Source organism: Rutilus rutilus (genome assembly GCF_951802725.1).
Source record: "Rutilus rutilus genome assembly, chromosome: 14".
Classification (NCBI taxonomy): Eukaryota; Metazoa; Chordata; class Actinopteri; order Cypriniformes; family Leuciscidae; genus Rutilus; species Rutilus rutilus.
In genome coordinates, this window is record NC_140219.1 from 1,097,501 (window position 1) to 1,104,925 (window position 7,425).

At 40.7% G+C, this 7,425-nt stretch overlaps 1 protein-coding gene across 1 annotated transcript in view; it reads right to left on the reverse strand.

Annotated features, from left to right (window-relative positions):
- LOC311304081 (uncharacterized protein) overlaps positions 1 to 5,856 on the reverse strand; it is a 23,362-nt gene extending 17,506 nt beyond the window's left edge. The window contains exon 1 of the mRNA XM_084430945.1: positions 5,805 to 5,856. The gene's annotated coding sequence lies outside the window, so the exon portion shown is untranslated. The remainder of the gene's footprint in view (positions 1 to 5,804) is intronic.
- Positions 5,857 to 7,425: the final 1,569 nt, after the last annotated feature.

Here is a 7,425-nt window from a genome sequence, read left to right on the forward strand (position 1 = left end):
TGATATTGAAGCACCAAATTTAGTACACAATATTGGCATACCTTATTAATAAAGCATACTTTATAGAGGCAAACAGATTACATCAGATTATGAACAACACCCATAGAAGAAAACCATTATAAACCGCTTAACGTGCAATCGTTAGTATGCGTTGCATGTTCAAGGTGTATTGGCTACTGAGTTTAAATATCACCGTCTTACTGCATTGACGTTAAGCTTTTTCTTTATAATATGCTCTATGGGAGGAAAACTATATAGCCTACAGACAAGAGCCTACATGAACGCGACGCCCGGCGTTTCATGTTAATGGCATTTCCCTTCCTGAGCCTGTTAAAAAGAAAAAGCTTAACATGAAATTCTGCAGTTGCGTTTAACTTTGCATGTGTATGGGAGAGCAACCGGTCCGAGAGCGCAGTGAAGTAAGTTTTGGGTTTTATCAGAGCCATATAGAGAGATATCAAACCATAGAGAGAGTGGCTCTGGGTTTGATATTCGCTGCATTTTCTAAAGGGACCATCTGCAAATTCCACTCACAATCAAAAAAATATAAACGTCCAGTCATTCATTCAAATGAATACTTCCAAGGTTATAGTAAATGCCTAGTGGGCAGACTGACTTAGCCTACTGTATGTCCAGCCAATATCCCGATTGAACAGTAGGCTACAATTTTTTAAATTACTGTAAATTGTTTTTCTATTAATGTTCCAAAGGTTGTAGTACGTTTCTAGTGAGAGTCAGGTGAAATTTTGCATTATTCACCTGTAGTAAGTCACCAAAAACCTGTTTGGTTAATTAAAGTAATTTTTGAATAAAATAATAATTGTTTACTGTAAATAGGCTACATGAAGGGAAGTATTGTCCAAATTTTACTTGCAAGTCAGTCTTACAGGAACCTTCTACAAGCTTTGGGAATTTGAAAATGTCTGTTTTTAAATATTAAAAGTAATTTGAATTAAAACAAATTATACGTTTTTACGCAGTAAGTGAAATTGGCAGACGTTCCCTTGTGCATCACGAGCTGTGCTTAGCGCGTCAAAGCATTCTCATGTATAAATATGCAGCTATACACACGTAGGTCCAGTTGATTTTCAATTAATATTTCATGTCGATATACAATATTGTTAAAACTCATCGTGCTATAGTAAGACTATATAACAAATGGCTTAAGGGTCAAGGGAAAACAAATGTACTGCGAAAATCGTCTTTAACATTTAAAAACAGACATTTTCAAATTCCAAAGCTTGTATAGACCCTTTTACAGTTAAAGTAGTCAAATAAAAGTAACATGAACGCAACTGCGAAATTTCAAGTTTTTTTTTTAACAGGAAGGAAAATGCCATTAACGTGAAACGCCGCGCGTCGCGGTCATGTAGGCACTTGTATGCTATAGTTTTCCTCCCATAGAGCATATTATAAAGAAAAAGCTTAACGACAATGCAGTAAGACGGTGATATTTAAACTCAGTAGCCAATACACCTTTTATTGAACATGCAACGCATACTAACGATTGCACGTTAAGCGGTTTATAATGGTTTTCTATGGGTGTTGTTCATAATCTGATGTAATCTGTTTGCCTCTATAAATTATGCTTTATTAATAAGGTATGCCTATATTGTGTACTAAATTTGGTGCTTCAATATCACTCTCATTAAGCGTCTTAAATGAGGAAGTACGCTTGATTACGCTGCCGTTGTCTTTTTTAGCAGAATACTGCCATCTAGTGGTAGCAGGTTTTCTCAGACATCTGTGTGTGCATCGTGCAAGCGAAACCTGCGAAATGAAAGTCTCAAAATCCAAATGAATCAAATAGGATCGACTCAGAAACGAGTCAATAGGCTTGTTCGACTTCATGCAGCTCTGCGCAGACCGATCGGCAGCTGACTTGAAGCAGTGCATGCCGGTTAGAAATTTTGTCCGACTTGTTTATCAAAATAAAACTGATTAAAAAAACTTAGACTTCACTTCATTGATAGTAGCTTATGTTGACCTTTATTCTTGTTCAAACAGACGCTGTGTGAAGCAGTACATAAAGTATTGAATGAAAATGTCTCTGAAACATTATTTGGCAAATATTGCATTTATTTCACTTCAGCTGTGGTAAAGTATGCAAACACCACGTGAGCGGTCACTACGGGAACCAGAAAGTGTCCGACTTCACGTCTCCGTTTGCAGCTCCTCCCCGCCTGCTCGCCGATCGGATATATCCAGCCGCAGCCGATGTCGAACACACCTATTGAATGCACGCGTGTCACCTGATCCACAAATACACATCTTACTTGTTGCATGCACAAATTCTGGCCTACATTAATACAAAACCGAGGTTTTGTATTAACAAATATGTCTCTATTTGTACAAAATGCTGCACATTCATGTGATTTTAAATTTTGCACACACAAGTTGTGTTGTATTAGTTTAAATGTAGTGACGCACATTTGTGAATTTGTCAAATAGATGGGTAGTTGTGCACACATTAATAATTAGCACCAGACCTATTCATTTGTAGTTGTTTGTGTGTGGGTTGTGAAATTCTTAAAAACCGCGAAAAGAAAGTCTCAAAATCCAAATGAATCAAATGAGATCAACTCAGAGGAGACGTCAATGAATGCATGCGTGTCACCTGATCCACACATGCACATCTTCTGTGTTGCATGTGCAAATTATGATACACTTATATAAAGGAAAACATTTGTATTCACAAAATTGTCTCTATTTGTACAAATTGCTTCACATTCATTCAATTTTGAATTTTGCACACGCAAGTTGAAAGGCATGGATAAAACATTTCTGCAACATGTATCAAGTTCATTGATAAGTGTGCTTGCACGTGTTAATCTTTTTGATACTATAATCATCCCATAGATACAACACAGTATCTCACCGGTCACAATTGTGACCGATCATAAAACACACTTTTTCACACTTTTACATGAAAATATCTAAAAATTATTATTGATTGTTTCAAAGGGATACTAATGACACATGATTTGGATATTTTTGTGTCTGGGAAAAATTTGGGATTAAATGGGTTAATATTCAAAAATACTATTGATTTGCCTTAAAGGAGAACTCCGGTCAATTTTAACATTGAGCTCATTTTTTTGTACATTTGGAATGCTGTCAATACAGAGAACAACGACAAAAATCGGTGTTGCCTACACCGAGTTATTCTATTTTTAAAATTTGCACCCTGTTGACTTCAATGGGGCAAGTACTAAACCTGCTTTTAGGCTCTTAACATCCTTGATGTGTCATTACAAGTGCACAGAAAATGTGAGTGATTCCTTCAGAGTGATCACGGGTGAGTCTGACTGCAGTAGATGTGAAAGATATGTATAAAAATGATGTTATTTAAGCCAGCGCAAATACCTGTGTTTACATCCTGTTTTCGGGTGAAGTCCAAAGTAGTCGATTGCCGAGTTCACACGCGTGATCATAGGTAACTAAACATACGCGTGTGAACTCGGCAATCGACTACTTTGGACTTCACCCGAAAACAGGATGTAAACACAGGTATTTGCGCTGGCTTAAATAACATCATTTTTATACATATCTTTCACATCTACTGCAGTCAGATCCACTCGTGTTCACTCTGAAGGAATCACTCACATGACCTGTGCACTTGTAATGACGCATCAGGATGTTAAAGGGTTAGTTCACCCAAAAATGAAAATTCTGTCAGTAATTACTCACCCTCATGTTGTTCCAACCATGTAAGTCTTTCGTTCATCTTCGGAACACAAATTAAGATATTTTTGATGAAATCTGACAGAATTTTGACTCCTCCATAGGCTTCCAGTGTGACCGAAACTCACCGGCCCAGAATAGTTATTAAAACATCGTTAAAATAGTCCAAGTAACTACAGTGGCACTACATTAAGTTTATCATGCGACGAGAATACTTTTTGTGCGCAAAAACAAACAAAAATAACGACTTTATTCCACTTTTCATTTCCTTCTCTCTGGGCCTCGTAGTGTTTTTGCGCTGCGCGTCTGTGTTGCACGTCATCACGCAACACACACATGACCGGCGTCGGCCAATAGTGAGCCTACGTGGTGACGTGTAACACAGACGCGCTACGCATTGTGCGCAAAAAGACTACGCGAACCAACTAGAGGCCCAGAGAGAAGGAAATGAAAAGTGGAATAAAGTCGTTATTTTTATTTGTTTTTGCGCACAGAAAGTATTCTCGTCGCTTGATAAACTTAAGATTGAGCCACTGGAGTCACTTGGACTATATTAACGATCTCTTTAATAACTTTTCTGGGCCAGCAAGTTTCGGTCACATAGAAGCCTATGGAGGAGTGAAACATGGCTCAGATTTCATCAAAAATATCTTAATTTGTGTTCCGAAGATGAACGAAGGTCTTACGCGGTTGGAACAACATGAGGGTGAGTAATTACTGACAGAATTTTAATTTTTGGGTGAACTAACCCTTTAAGAGGCTAAAAGCAGGTTTAGTACTTGCCCCATTGAAGTCAACAGGGTGCAAATTTTAAAAATAGAATAACTCGGTGTAGGCAACACCGATTTTTGTCGTTGTTCTCTGTATTGACAGCACTCCAAATGTACAAAAAAATGAGCTCAATGTTAAAATTGACCAGAGTTCTCCTTTAAGGTGGACGATGATGCAATTTTCTTCTGGAAACAAACTTTGTTGTATTATTTTCCTGTTATCTTCGTAAAGCTGCTTTGAAACACTCTGCATTATAAAAGCGTTATATAAATAAAGCTGACTTGACTTGTAGGCTGCTGTGCCTGTTAATGTTTGCAAATAACATTTCAACAAAAAGCTCATTTGTTTGTCTTTTCTACAACACTTTATTTGTATTCAATATCGTCTTGTCCTTTTAATATTAGGAATGCAATCACTTCCCCAGAAATCCTTTTTCATCTGTACATTCTGCCCTCCATACATATGTTAGATGCCCACTGAGTCAAGAACCACTGAGTCCAGAACCACTGAGTCCAGGACCACTGAGTCCAGGACCACTGAGTCCAGAACCACTGAGTCCAGAACCACTGAGTCCAGGACCACTGAGTCCAGGACCGCTGAGTCCAGAACCACTGAGTCCAGGACCACTGAGTCCAGAACCACTGAGTCCAGAACCACAGAGTCCAGTCCAGAACCACTGAGTCCAGAACCACTGAGTCCAGGACCACTGAGTCCAGGACCACTGAGTCCAGTCCAGAACCACTGAGTCCAGAACCACTGAGTCCAGGACCACTGAGTCCAGAACCACTGAGTCCAGGACCACTGAGTCCAGGACCACTGAGTCCAGGACCACTGAGTCCAGAACCACTGAGTCCAGGACAACTGAGGACCACTGAGTCCAGAACCACTGAGTCCAGGACCACTGAGTCCAGGACCACTGAGTCCAGAACCACTGAGTCCAGGACCACTGAGTCCAGGACCACTGAGTCCAGGACCACTGAGTCCAGAACCACTGAGTTCTTTATTTGTATTCAACCACTGAGTCCAGAACCACTGACACTTTATTTGTATTCAATATCGTCATGTCCTTTTAATATTAGGAATGCAATCACTTCCCCAGAAATCCTTTTTCATCTGTACATTCTGCCCTCCATACATATGTTAGATGCCCTGTCGACTCCTTGCTTACAAAGTTACACAAAAAATACATATCTGTTTAAAAAATATGGTAACATAATGGCATTTAATATTTCTGAGTACATTTTTTTTAATGAAATATGTCATGTAAAAATGGCCAACCCACAAGCACATGAACACAAATTCAGGTCTTCAAATGAGCTCTGAACGCTCTTTATTAGAAACACACTCACCTGGACGTGTGTATCAGCGGTGGATCTGATGAGCAGCTTCAGTCTGAGAGAGAGAGAGATGTATCTGACTGCTGCCTTAAATACAGCTCCAGAGAGGAAAACACACCCACGAGCCTCGAGGCAGAACAGTGCACTACACGCACAACTTGTTACAACTCGGGAGTTTTCGTACAGCCTTCAGCGCACCTACTCGAGAACACCGATTAGTACTGCGTTATGGCTGTTGTGTTGTTATAAATTAAAAAAATTCTCACAAAGAGACAGACAGCAGTGCAACCTTGTTACCAGATATACACTATCCATTATCAATCGCTTTTTTACACTGTAAGTAGATGATAGAAAAAGAATCATTTGCGTTTCCATGCTTCCCTAGTTATTTTTTATCAACAAAGTTTTAAGCTATTTGTCCGGTCGTGCATGTAAAATTCACTTTCACACTCTTGCCCCTTCAAAAAAAAAACACTTGTCCCAGACAATCAAACAGGCGTTGATGTCAAGCCCTGAAATGCAAAGTTGAACCAAAGATAGCTGTTGTTAAATGTGTTGATCAAATTAAAGACTTACAGAGAAAAGCTTATCATTTTACCTTCTCCTTTTTATCCATTTTTGGTCATGGGACAGACTTAAAGTAGTTGGAGGGCGAGCGGTTGATAAAGATATAATATAATAATCATTTAAAATGTTACAAAAGTTAAATAAAAACATTTAATAATTTTCTGACAAATAATTTTTTATTATTTATTTTATTACCCCTTAAAAAAAGGTTCCTCTGAAGGTGCAGGTACCAGACTGATCCACCAAACTAGAGACTGTGAAAGACAAGATCATCCAGAGACTCAGTGGTTCTGGACTCAGTGGTTCTGGACTCAGTGGTCCTGGACTCAGTGGTCCTGGACTCAGTGGTCCTGGACTCAGTGGTCCTGGACTCAGTGGTTCTGGACCCAGTGCTTCTGGACTCAGTGGTTCTGGACTCAGTGGTTCTGGACTCAGCGGTCCTGGACTCAGCGGTCCTGGACTCAGTGGTTCTGGACTCAGTGGTCCTGGACTCAGTGGTCCTGGACTCAGTGGTTCTGGACTCAGTGGTCCTGGACTCAGTGGTCCTGGACTCAGTGCTTCTGGACTCAGTGCTTCTGGACTCAGCGGTCCTGGACTCAGTGGTCCTGGACTCAGTGGTTCTGGACTCAGTGCTTCTGGACTCAGTGGTCCTGGACTCAGTGGTCCTGGACTCAGTGGTTCTGGACTCAGTGGTTCTGGACTCAGTGCTTCTGGACTCAGTGGTTCTGGACTCAGTGGTCCTGGACTCAGTGGTCCTGGACTCAGTGGTTCTGGACTCAGTGGTTCTGGACTCAGTGCTTCTGGACTCAGTGTTTCTGGACTCAGCGGTCCTGGACTCAGTGGTCCTGGACTCAGTGGTCCTGGACTCAGTGGTTCTGGACTCAGTGGTCCTGGACTCAGTGGTTCTGGACTCAGTGCTTCTGGACTCAGCGGTCCTGGACTCAGTGGTCCTGGACTCAGTGGTCCTGGACTCAGTGGTTCTGGACTCAGTGCTTCTGGACTCAGTGGTTCTGGACTCAGTGCTTCTGGACTCAGCGGTCCTGGACTCAGTGGTCCTGGACTCAGT